Here is a 13,776-nt window from a genome sequence, read left to right as displayed (position 1 = left end):
GACCCACCGCCAAACCGGTCATGCTGGATGATGTTGCAGGCAGCATAATGTTTTCCACGTCATCTCCAGACTCTCACGTCTGTCACATGTGCTCAGTGTGAACCTGCTTTCATCTGTGAAGAGCACAGGGCGCCAGTGGCAAATTTGCCAATCTTGGTGTTCTCTGGCAAATGCCAAACGTCCTGCACGGTGTTGTGCTGTAAGCACAACCCCCACCTGTGGACGTCGGGCCCTCATACTACCCTCATGGAGTCTGTTTCTGACCGTTTGAGCAGACACATGCACATTTGTGGCCTGCTGGAGGTCATTTTGCAGGGCTCTGACAGTGCTCCTCCTGCTCCTCCTTGCACAAAGGCGGAGGTAGCGGTCCTGCTGCTGGGTTGTTGCCCTCCTACGGCCTCCTCCACATCTCCTGATGTACTGGCCTGTCTCTTGGTTGGGCCTCCATGCTCTGGACACTACGCTGACAGACACAGCAAACCTTCTTGCCACAGCTCGCATTGATGTGCCATCCTGGATGAGCTGCACTACTTGAGCCACTTGTGTGGGTTGTAGACTCCGTCTCATGCTACCACTAGAGTGAAAGCACCGCCAGCATTCAAAGTGACCAAAACATCAGCCAGGAAGCATAGTAACTGAGAAGTGGTCTGTGGTTATCACCTGCAGAACCACTCCTTTATTGGGGGTGTCTTGCTAATTGCCTATCATTTCCACCTGTTTTCTATTCCATTTGCACAACAGCATGTGAAATTTATTGTCAATCAGTGTTGCTTCCTAAGTGAACAGTTTGATTTCACAGAAGTGTGATTGACTTGGAGTTACATTGTGTTGTTTAAGTGTTCCCTTTATTTTTTTGAGCAGTGTATATATATATATATAAAAACTTGTGACGGTAGTTGGTGTCAAATCAAATTGTATTTGTCACATGCGCCGAATACAAACGGTGTAGACTTTCCAGTGAAACGCTTACTTCCAAACCCTTTTCCCAACGATGCAGAGTTAATAAAAACACGAGGCATGAAGCTATATACAGGGAGTACCAATACCATATCAATGTGCAGGGGTACAAGGTAATTGAGGTAGGTATGTACATATAGGCAGGAGTAAAGTGACTAGGCATCAGGCTAGAGGAGTAGAAAAACAGTTGCAGAAGTGTATGTGTGTTTGTGTGCATATGTAGTGTGTACTGTGTGTGTGGGTTTGTATGATATATAGTGTGGTTAGTCTTGAGTGTGCATAGGGTCAATGTAGATAGTCCAGGTAACCACTTCATTAACTATTTAACAGTCATGGGCATGGCTTGGGGATAGAAGCTGTCTCGGAGCTTGTTGGTGTAAGACCTGATGCTCCGGTACCGTTTGCCAGATGGTAGCGTGGAGAATAGTCTGTGGCTTGGGTGGCTGAAGTCTTTGGCAGTTTTCAGACCTTCCTCTCCATGTGTTGGCATGAACTCAAAGGGCATTGTTGGTGTAACTGCTCCAAATCTCTTCAAGTCAAATTAAACGGCCCACTTTGCCTTAAATTAAACCGTGTTTGCGGTGATCCAGAAGTTCTTTGGAATGTACAGGTATTTCCCCAGAAACACTGACCGTGGTCCTTCTCTGTCCATTCCACATCCCCCTCAAACCATCAACACTTGCGGAGGAGGAGGGCTGATCATAACAGCATGGAGGGGAGGAGGAGAAGAACATGGAGTTAGTCAGGGGTGTCCTCTAAGGCCTGCCTTTCTATTGTCTAGCTTTCTGTGCTTCCCAAATGCCCTGTGAATGTTGTGTGTACAAATAGGGTAAGGCACTGTTTTGTCCTGGTAATGCACCCACCACCATCCAATTGAAATGGTATTGTGTGTATGGTGCTGTAATAAAGTATGTATGCAGAAGAGTGTTCTGGAAAAAGTATCCACAAATTCAGGATAGCGTTGAGTTAACCTGCAACGAAGCAGGTTAGTTGTGGAGGATTCATTCATTCCCATGGTTTCTAAGTTCATTTGAGATAAATAAATAAAAATACTCGCTAACTCATTGATCCTGCTTTTCTTTGTTTCGCTTAAACTCCCCCCAAAAAGGTCTTGGTATTTGTTTCATTAGTCCATTGTTGATACAGCCGGTATGATTGGTTTCCTTTAAGCTTCACTTCCTCAGATGTTTTCCTACACACTGACTGCAATGCTATCAGACTTTTTGGGGTCTAATGAAACCATCTCACTGAGGCATCACTCATAGAGGACTTGCTCTCTCTCCATTCCCGTCTCTCCCTTTTTTGAGGGGTTCAGCCATAGACTAATTTACAGCACCCTGGGGCTCCGAGCACTTAACACAGAGCCATCCTAAGTGAGGGGAGAGTATGGTTGCTGATGGGGTGAAAGGTCACTGATAGGGTGTGTGCATCTTTTCATAAAGTAGGTGTCTGGGTAGAGTTTTCAATGTTTCTCTAGATAACGGACACCTGGTAAGGTTGCAGACAGTTTGGTTGGACACATTGCAGTGGGGTAGAGTATAGAGTTCTGATAAAGCTTTTATTTATCTCATTGATCTTTCAGATGTTTCTGAAATCAGAGGGTTAAACCCTCCTTTCCTTTCTCATGGTTTGAGCCTGGATCCCTCACTGTCATAAATCAGTGCAAATTATTTAAAAGCACCCCAGACTCAGACACCCCACTCCTCCCACCATGACAGGGGTGGCCTGTCATTTAGTGGTTAATTAACAAATGAATCAGCGCTCTGCAAATGCAGTGATTGACCCTTGGTTATCCATCACAGGATCACCATGGCTACTGTCTGTGGTAATTAAAGATTATATTTAAGGTCGCAGATACATGTCCTGGAGGGGTCTGTGGTTTCATGTCAGCATTTACACACACGCACACACACGCACACACACACACACACGCAATGTTGACTAAAAATTATATTTTTGTAATATAATGACTGTGAGGTGCAGACTCTGAGCTTTAGGATATTTTCATCCATATCGGGTGAACCGTTTAGAAATTACACCAGTTTTTGTACATTTTAGGGGACCAAAAGTATTGGGACAAATGCACTTATATGTGTATTAATGTATTCAAAATCTTATTTGGTCCCATATTCCTAGCATGTAATGATTACATCCAGCTTGTGACTCTATACACTTGTTGGATGCATTTGCTGTTTGTTCTAGTTTATTTCAGAAGTCACTTTTATTGTAAATAAGAATATAATAGGTTTCTGAACACTTCTACCTTAATGTGGATGCTACAATGATTTGTATTTATTTATTTAACCCTTATTTTACCAATTAAGTTGACTGAGAACACATTCTCATTGACAGTAACGACCTGGGGAATAGTTACAGGGGCTGAGGAGGGGGGGATGAATGAGCTAATTGGAAGCTGGGGATGATTAGGTGGCTATTATGGAATGAGGGCCAGATTGGGAATTTAGACGCACACATGTCATACCCACAAGACATGCTAACCTCTCACCATTACATTAAAAGGGAGTTTAGCATTTTGGGGGGTATGATATTTCTATTTTTTACTTTCTCATTAATCATTATTCCTGATTCATTCAGGATTATCTATAATCATGGTCGCGTCCACATTAATGTAGAAGTGTTTAGAAACATATTATGTTATCATTTACAATAAAAGTGACTCCAAAATACATACATTATTTACCATCAATTTATACTGGGCACAAAATAATATGAAACACAACTAAAACAAACAGAAAATGCATCCGACAAGTTTGTATTTACAAGCTTGATGTAGTCATTGGGTGCTAGGAATATGGGACCAAATACTTAACTTTTTACTATTTTAATACACATATAAAGTTCATTTGTCCTAATACTTTTGGTCCCCTATGTGCAAAAAGTTCTGTAACTTCGAAACGGTTCGCTGGATGAGAATACCCTCAAATTAAAGATGTCATAGTCATTGTATCATTTCAAATACAGAGCCAAAACAACAAAAAAAGGTGTTACTGTGCCAATACTTTTGGCACAACACTGTATACTGTATCAACAACTAACCACTCTGTGCCAGATCTAGAAGAAAAAAAAATATTTCAGCTTAGTGAGTGTCAGCTTGTTTACTCAGCAGTGAGAATGGATTTTGAGAGGACCGTCTGAGTTATTTGAGAGGGAGAGTGTGCATTAGCTTCAACTTCAACCATGATTTAGACTGGTCAACACTAGTGTATGGAGGGGGATCAGATAAGTCATCTTAACAGAGAACTGGAATTTCACATGCTTTTAAAGTCTGTAAATTCCTAACAAGGAAAAATGACACACATTGCTGCTTTCCATTGGATTATGTGTTGAAGAGATAGAAAAATGACTGCCATTAACACCACCAGACTGGAGAAGTACTACTTTATACTACTTTACTTCTACTACTGTGTGCTACCACATCTACTCGTCCTATTGTGTCTGTGATTACACAACAGTAGTAAGCTTGATTACCAACGATGACAAGACAGCCTACAGGGAGGAGGTGAGGGCTCTGGGAGTGTAGGGCCTGGAAAACAATCTCTCTCTCAATGTCAACAAAACAAAGGAGATGATCGTGGACTTCAGGAAACAGCAGAGCACCCCTCTATCTACATCAACAGGACCGCAGTCGAGAAGGTGGAAAGCTTCATGGTGTGCAAATCACTGACAAACTGAAATGGACCACCCACACAGACAATGTGGTGAAGAAGGCGCAACAGAGCCTCTTCAACTGTCAGGAGGCTAAAGAAATTCAGCTTGTCACCTAAAATCCTCACTAATTTTTACAGATGCACAATTGAAAGTATCCTATTGGGCTGTATCACCGCCTGGTACGGCAACTGCACCGCCCAAAACCGCAAGGCTCTCCAGAGGGTGGTGTGGTCTGCCCAACGCATCACTGGGGGCAAACTACCCACCCTCTAGGACACCTACAGCACCCGATGTCACATCAGTCAGGAAGTTAAAGCTTGGTCACAAATGGGTTTTCCAAACAAACAATGACCCCAGGCATACTTCCAAAGTTGTGGCAAAATGGCTTAAGGACAACAGAATCAAGGTATTGGAGTGGCCATCACAAAGCCCTGACCTCAATCCTATAGAAAATGTGTGGACAGAACTGAAAAAGTGTGTGCGAGCAAGGAGGCCTACAAACCTGACTCAGTTACACCAGCTCTGTCAGGAGGAATGGGCCAAAATTCACCCAACCTATTGTTGAGCAAAAATCCCAGAACCACATGGGGGCACCTAGTGAATGACCTGCAGAGAGCTGGGACCAAAGTAACAAAGCCTACCATCAGTAACACACACGCCGCCAGGGACTCAAATCCTGCAGTGCCAGACGTGTCCCCTGCTTAAGCCAGTACATTTCCAGGCCCGTCTGAAGTTTGCTAGAGAGCATTTGGATGATCCAGAAGAAGATTGGGAGAATGTCATATGGTCAGATGAAACCAAAATAAAACTTTTTGGTAAAAACTCAACTCGTCGTGTTTGGAGGACAAAGAATGCTGAGTTGCATCCAAAGTACACCATACCTACTGTGAAGTATGGGGGTGGAAACATCATGCTTTTGGGCTGTTTTTCTGCAAAGGGACCAGGATGACTGATCCGTGTACAGGAAAGAATGAATGGGGCCATGTATCGTGAGATTTTGAGTGAAAACCTCCTTCCATCAGCAAAGGCATTGAAGATGAAACGTGGCTTGGTCTTTCAGCATGACAATGATCCCAAACACACTGCCCGGGCAACAAAGGAGTGGCTTCCTAAGAAGCATTTCAAGGTCCTGGAGTGGCCTAGCCAGTCTCCAGATCTCAACCCCATAGAAAATCTTTGGAGGGAGTTGAAAGTCCGTGTTGCCCAGCAACAGCCCCAAAACATCACTGCTCTAGAGGAGATCTGCATGGAGGAATGGGCCAAAATACCAGCAACAGTGTGTGAAAACCTTGTGAAGACTTACAGAAAATGTTTGACCTCTGTCATTGCCAACAAAGGGTATATAACAAAGTATTGAGATAAACTTTTGTTATTGACCAAATACTTATTTTCCACCATAATTTGCAAATAAATTCATTAAAAATCCTACAATGTGATTTCCTGGATTTTTTTTCTCTCATTTTGTCTGTCATAGTTGAAGTGTACCTATGATGAAAATTACAGGCCCCTCTCATCTTTTTAAGTGGGAGAACTTGCACAATTGGTGGCTGACTAAATACTTTTTTGCCCCACTGTATGTATTCAATATAAACAACATAAATACAATAATTTGTGTATTATTAGTTTAAGCACATTATGTTTGTCTATTGTTGTGACTTAGATGAAGATCAGATCAAATTTTATGACCCATTTATGCAGAAATCCATGTAATTCCAAAGGGTTCACATACTTTTTCTTGCCACTGCATATAATGTTTTCTAATACTATTCTACGGTATCTCATTCACTCAATAATGCTTACATATCTTGCATTACTCATCTCATATGTATATACTGTTTTTATATACGATTCTACTGTATCTTAGTCCGTTCCGCTCTGACATCACTCATCCATATGTATATAGTCTTAATTCATTCCTACTTAGATTTATGTGTATTGGGTATATGTTGTGTAATGTGTTCGATATTACTGCACTGTCAGAGTTAGAAGCACAGGCACTTCACTACACCCGCAATAACATGGTGCTAATCACGTGTATGTGACCAATAAAATTTGATTTGATTTGAAGGCTAGTTACTGTATGATTGGCTAATCATGAGAAGGAACGGGATGTTGTTCAATTACCCACCCATACCAAAATGTATGCCCTTATGATTGTAAGCCTCTTTGGATAAAAGTGTCTGCTAAATGGCACATATTATATATTATATTGTGGTTTCTGGCTGCTTCCTTGCAATATTGAAACCATGATATCGTAGCCACTGCAGGTTCGTCATGTTGTTATATTTGCCATTTACTAGGACAATGTAAGAGAACAGGCACTTTCACTGATAGACCTCTTAGCTTAGCTGAGATTCGTCTAACAAAAAGTTATAAATCAAAATTATATTGTAAAAAATAATGGTCTTCATCATATTTTAATAATGCATAAATCAATGGTAAACAGGGGTGAATCTCTGAATGAGAATGAGGGTCTTCTTCTCATAGGATGATGGAAAAACAGAAGCCATTTTGGGTGGGACCATTCAATAGCAGCAGCTGCTGTGTCAGGCACAAAATGGTGCTAATGTTGGGACATTTTAGTAAAGAAATGTAATGTCTACATCAGTGGAGAAAGGACAAGGCTGTCTATCCAATGTTAGCATACCTAACCCATGTTACTTTGAAGCTTACAGTAAAGATATGTAATTATTATTTAGGTGTGAATAGCCCTTCTATGTGTCTTTATGCATCTCTTGATGACTGTCTCCATCAGGGGTTGGACATAGTGTCTCACCTCAATGTTGTGTAGGTGTCTGTATACGTTCATGTATTGATTATTGTGAGGTCCCTTGCTCTTCTCTACATGGACAGAGATGAATTGGAGACATGGACCCGCCCCCTCCCCTCTGCTGACAGGTTAGAGTTGCTTGACGCCCATGTGAAGTGTAAAAAATCACTTAACTGTCTGACATGATGGGCTTAAGCTTGGACAGGTCCATTACCACCGTGGCCCCGACATCAATCTGGAGCTACTTTAGCCTCTGTCAGTCCCAACATCAGTCAAGGCTTCTGGTCAATGAAGAGCCCCATTGTCTCCCAATAGGGGGCGTCATTCCTACTTGGTCCTTCAAACCGGATTGTCAGTTCACAGCACTCACCGTTTGTCTACTGGACATCATGTCAGAATTTATGAATAGACTCAGGCCTATGGTGGTTAGTGTGATCAGGGAAGAGGAAGGATAAAAACAGAGAGGAGGACTAAGGACTAAAGATAGAGAGAGAGAGCTGGAGAAAGGTCCATAGAAACAAAGAGGAATGGAGAAAAAGATACACACCGACAGGCAAATGGATCATTGCTAAACTGCAGAGAGTTCGAGACCAAAAGATGGAAAACCTGACCAACAGACAGATCAAATCAAATCAAATTTATTTATATAGCCCTTCTTACGTCAGCTGATATCTCAAAGTGCTGTACAGAAACCCAGCCTAAAACCCCAAACAGCATGCAATGCAGGTGTAGAAGCACGGTGGCTAGGAAAAACTCCCTAGAAAGGCCAAAACCTAGGAAGAAACCTAGAGAGGAACCAGACTATGAGGGGTGACCAGTCCTCTTCTGGCTATGCCGGGTGGAGATTATAACAGAACATGGCCAAGATGTTCAAATGTTTATAAATGACCAGCATGGTCAAATAATAATAAACACAGTAGTTGTCGAGGGTGCAGCAAGTCAGCACCTCAGGAGTAAATGTCAGTTGGCTTTTCATTGCCGATCATTAAGAGTATCTCTACCGCTCCTGCTGTCTCTAGAGAGTTGAAAACAAAGGTCTGGGACAGGTAGCACGTCCAGTGAACAGGTCAGGGTTCCATAGCCACAGGCAGAACAGTTGAAACTGGAGCATCAGCACGGCCAGGTAGACTGGGGACAGCAAGTTGTCATCAGTGCTATGATGGGGTCTAAAAAAGACTGAAGCATTTCGTATACATTGTTTGTCTTTTTCTCAAATTTTTGAGAGGAATGGAAGATTCGATATAGGCCGATAGTTTTTTATATTTTTTGGGTCAAGGTTTGGCTTTTTCAAGAGAGGCTTTATTACTGCCACATTTAGTGAGTTTGGTACACATCCAGTGGATAGAGAGACGTTTATTATGTTCAACATAGGAGGGCCAAGCACAGGAAGCAGCTCTTTCAGTTGTTTAGTTGGAATAGGGTCCAGTATGCAGCTTGAAGGTCTAGAGGCCATGATTATTTTCATCATTGTGTCAAGAGATATAGTACTAAAACACGAGTGTCTCTCTTGATCCTGAGCTTTGGAGGAATACGCAGATTTAAAGAGAAGTCCGTAATTTTCTTTCTAATGATCATGATCTTTTCCTCAAAGAAGTTCATTATTTTTTTTACTGCTGAAGAGAAAGCCATCCTCTCTTGGGGAATGCTGCTTTTTAGTTAGCTTTGTGACAGTATCAAAAAGACATTTCGGATTGTTCTTATTTTCCTCAATTAAGTTGGAAAAATAGGATGATCGAGCAGCAGTGAGGGCTCTTCGATACTGCACGGTACTGTCTTTCCAAGCTAGTCGGAAGACTTCCAGTTTGGTGTGGCGCCATTTCCATTCCAATTTTCTGGAAGCTTTCTTCAGAGCTCGGGTATTTCCTGTATACCAGGGAGCTAGTTTCTTATGACAAATGATTTTAGTTTTTAGGGGTGCAACTGCATCTAGGGTATTGAGTTCCTCAGTTAGGTGGTTAACTGATTTTTGTCCTCTGACGTCCTTGGGTAGGCAGAGGGAGTCTGGAAGGGCATCAAGGAATCTTTGTGTTGTCTGAGAATTTATAGCACGACTTTTGATGCTCCTTGGTTGGGGTCTGAGCAGATTATTTGTTGCGATTGCCAACGTAATAAAATGATGGTCCGATAGTCCAGGATTATGAGGAACAGCATTAAGATCCACAACATTTATTCCATGGGACAAAACTAGGTCCAGAGTATGACTGTGACAGTGAATAGGTCCAGAGACATGTTGGACAAAACCCACTGAGTCGATGATGGCTCCGAAAGCCTTTTGGAGTGGGTCTGTGGACTTTTCCATGTTAATATTAAAATCACCAAAAATGTGAATATTATCTGCTATGACTACAAGGTCCGATAGGAATTCAGGGAACTCAGTGAGGAATGCTGTATATGGCCCAGGAGGCCTGTAAACAGTAGCTATAAAAAGTGATTGAGTAGGCTGCATAGATTTCATGACTAGAAGCTCAAAAGATGAAAACGTCAATTTTTTTTGTAAATTGAAATTTGCTCTCGTAAATGTTAGCAACACCTCCGCCTTTGTGGGATGCACGGGGGATATGGTCACTCGTGTAACCAGGAGGTGAGGCCTCATTTTACACAGTAAATTCATCAGGCTTAAGCCATGTTTCAGTCAGGACAATCACATCAAGATTATGATCAGTGATTAGTTCATTGACTAAAAGTTCATTGACTATAATTGCCTTTGAAGTAAGGGATCTAACATTAAGTAGCCCTATTTTGAGATGTGAGGTATCACGATCTCTTTCAATAATGGCAGGAATGGAGGAGGTCTTTATCCTAGTGAGATTGCTAAGGCGAACACCTCCATGTTTAGTTTTGCCCAACCTAGGTCGAGGCACAGACACGGTCTCAATGGGGATAGCTGAGCTGACTACACTGACTGTGCTAGTGGTAGACTCCACAAAGCTGGCAGCCTGCTGCCTGGCCTGTACCCTATTTCATTGTGGAGCTAGAGGAGTTAGAGCCCTGTCTATGTTGGTAGATAAGATGAGAGCACCCCTCCAGCTAGGATGGAGTTCGTCACTCCTCAGCATGCCAGTCTTGGTCCTGTTTGTGGGTGAGTCCCAGAAAGAGGGCCAATTATCTACAAATTCTATCTTTTAGGAGATAAAGAGGGAGTAAGAGTGACTTTGGCAGTTTTCTTCCGATGATCGGCGATGCGACACAGTAATTTACAGAGCACCACAGCCAAATGATCTGTCATACACTGCCTGGCTGCCCACAGAAGGGATGGCTCTGGGCTGGAAGGCAGCAGCAACAGGAAGGAAGGAGGGAAGGAGTGGGAGGATGACTGGATAATGGAATCAGAGGGAAGGAGAGGAGAGGAACGGAGGCGTTCCAACTCATGGGTATCATGGGTAATATACACAGTACCACCTCCACTATGCCGGTGGGATGAGAGAATCAAATTTCGCTCTGAGTCATAAAACCCGCCACTCATCTCTACTCTATAAAACATGCAGTGCAGTTTCACACCTTCTTTTATCCCTCATTTGAATTTCAATCATATTACACTGAACAGAAATATGAGCGCAACATGTAAAGTGTTGGTCCCATGTTTCATGAGCTGAAAGAAAAGATCTCAGAAATGTTCCATACTGTACTGTACATATGCACAAAAGAAGCTTATCCCTTTCAAATTTTGTGAACAAATTTGTTTACATCCATGTTTGTGATTATTTCTCCTTTGCCAAGATAATTATAGTAAGATTATTACACAGGTGCACACTGTGCTGGGGAGTATTTCTGTCAGTAATAAATACCTTTTGTGGAGAAAAACATTATGATTGGCTGGGCCTGGCTCCCCAGTGGGTGGGGATGCCCGTCCAGGCCCACCCATGGCTGCACCCCTGCCCAGTCATTTGAAATCCATAGATTAGGGCCTAATGAGTACATTTCAGTTGACTGATTTCCTTATACGAACTGTAATTGGGGGCGGCAGGTAGCCTAGTGGTTAAGGCATTGGACTAGTAACCAAAAGGTTGCAAGATCAAATCTCGAGCTGACAAGGAAAACATCTGTTGTTCTGCCCCTGAACAAGGCAGTTACAAACCCACTGTTCCTAGGCTGTCATTGAAAATAAGAATTTGTTATTAACTGACTTGCCTAGTTAAATAAAGATGAAAATGTTGCATTTATATTTTTGTTCAGCTCGGGATTTGATCTTGCAATAATCCCATAGGAACAAAGGCATTTTAGTCTAGAAGGTAAAATCCTGTAAGGAAAGGTCAGAAGAATGGATGCACAAGTATTGATGTAGACTGGAACCATAGATTAGCTGCAGGATATAACATGAAACTGAATACTCTACTCTTGAAAAGGTACAAAGGCAGTATGAACCACCTCTTAGGGTATTCTGAGGGTGTGTCAGATGTTCAAAGGAAGGGGTGTGTTTCAACAAAGGCTACAAGAAAAGAAAATAATAACAGAATTCAAAATACAGAAGCCCATGCTCGCTCCCTCCACTCCCTCTTTCTTGTGGTCTGTCTCTGTCCATGTCTTTCTATGTCTCCTTCAGTCCCCATCTCTTTTCCCTTTTCTCTCTTTCTAAGTCTCAACTCAGGCATACTACACCACCCTTCCTCCTCACTCCCCTCCCCCAGGGATGCAGGTTTTACGATAGTAACATGACACTGCTTCTGTGTCCTATCACAGACAAGGCAGTAATTCACCTCAAAGGCAGGCAGAGGCGAATCGCAGCACAGCAATAAATTTGCCTGTCAAGCCAAGACCAATGAGGGGCAAGCTTTAAATCACAGCTGTCAGCTTGGTGGCCAATGGCGTGGCAATGGCAATAAATATGTCAGAGGTGGGGGGGGGGCTCTGTTTATGGGTACTGCATTGCTGTTGGGGAATCCAGTGAGGGGGTTGGGGAGGGGGATGGCGAAAGAGACAGAGAGAGGAGAAAAGAGAAAGCCTTCAAGATGAGAAACATATAGGCAAATGGCAATGTTTTTTGTCTTCCTCTTCTTCTCTTGGCTGTGTTAGAGTCCCATGGAAACAGATCTCTGAGCATGCAGCCAGAGAGAGGAGGAATTTATGACAGAGAAATTATGAATTTATGACAGAAACAAGACTGAGCATGTGACCATCAAATATCAAGACCCAGTTAACCAGCCGCATCGGAGCGGCAGCTTCCACCCAAAAACATATACATAAATTATACACAAGATGTGACCGAAAACCCATCACTACTTTCTGTTTTATCACAGACACAAAGATGATATTCCCTGCTATTCCCTCTTGTCTATCCAACTTGTACATCAGCAACCTCACCCTATTACAAGAAAATACATTTACATTCACAATGACCACAGATGAGATTTGAGAGTGGTTTATGTTCACATTACTACTTGTGGTATTGCTACATGTTTTTCTGTAGAACTGGGGCGCCTGCTGGCTTGAGTGGTGAATTATAGCCGTGGAGGGAGGGAGGGAGGGAGAGGAGGGAGGGAGGGAGGGAGGGAGGGAGGGAGGGAGGGAGGGAGGGAGGGAGGGAGGGAGGGAGGGAGGGAGGGAGGGGGAGGGAGGGAGGGAGGGAGGGAGGGAGGGAGGGAGGGGAGGGAGGGGGAGGGAGGGAGGGAGGGAGGGAGGGAGGAAGGGAGGGAGGGAGAGGGAGGGAGGGAGGGAGGGAGGGAGGGAGGGAGGGAGGGAGGGAGGGAGGGAGGGAGGGAGGGAGGGAGGGAGGGAGGGAGGGAGGGAGGGAGGGAGGGAGAGGGAGGGAGGGAGGGAGGGAGGGAGGGAGGGAGGGAGGGAGGGAGGGAGGGAGGGAGGGAGGGAGGGAGGGAGGGAGGGATGTTGTGGTGGCAGTGTTGTTCTTGGCTGTCTCTTCAACCCAGGGCCCGAAACGACACACTATTCACCGAGAATCTGTCAACGACACTCTGTAGAAACGGCCACAGTCATAAAGCACAGTTTAAACTGCGGGGAGATTCTGGCCCAGTCCCACGTCTCATAAAAACGATACTCGTACACACAAACACACACTGACGCAATCCCTATGTGCCAACAACCGTTATGCTGTGGATTTGAACATTATGGTCGCTCACACTTCTACACAATCCTAGAATCCCATTTCACATGCTCTCTCTCTCTCTCGCCCGCCACACGCACGCACGCACACACACACACACACACACACACACACACACACACACACACACACACACACACACACACACACACACACACACACACACACACACACACACACCTTTTGGTTTGCTTATCCCAAACACATTCACTAACAAATGTCTTTCTCTTCCCTTTATCGCATGCCTTGGGTTTGCACAGCTTCCAGGGCCATAATAACACAGCAGCACAGATGGGAGCAGAATGCAATCAGCCAGACCCCTGCT

This window comes from Oncorhynchus tshawytscha, linkage group LG07 (assembly GCF_018296145.1).
Source record: "Oncorhynchus tshawytscha isolate Ot180627B linkage group LG07, Otsh_v2.0, whole genome shotgun sequence".
Classification (NCBI taxonomy): Eukaryota; Metazoa; Chordata; class Actinopteri; order Salmoniformes; family Salmonidae; genus Oncorhynchus; species Oncorhynchus tshawytscha.
Note: the sequence above shows the minus strand (reverse complement) of the source record.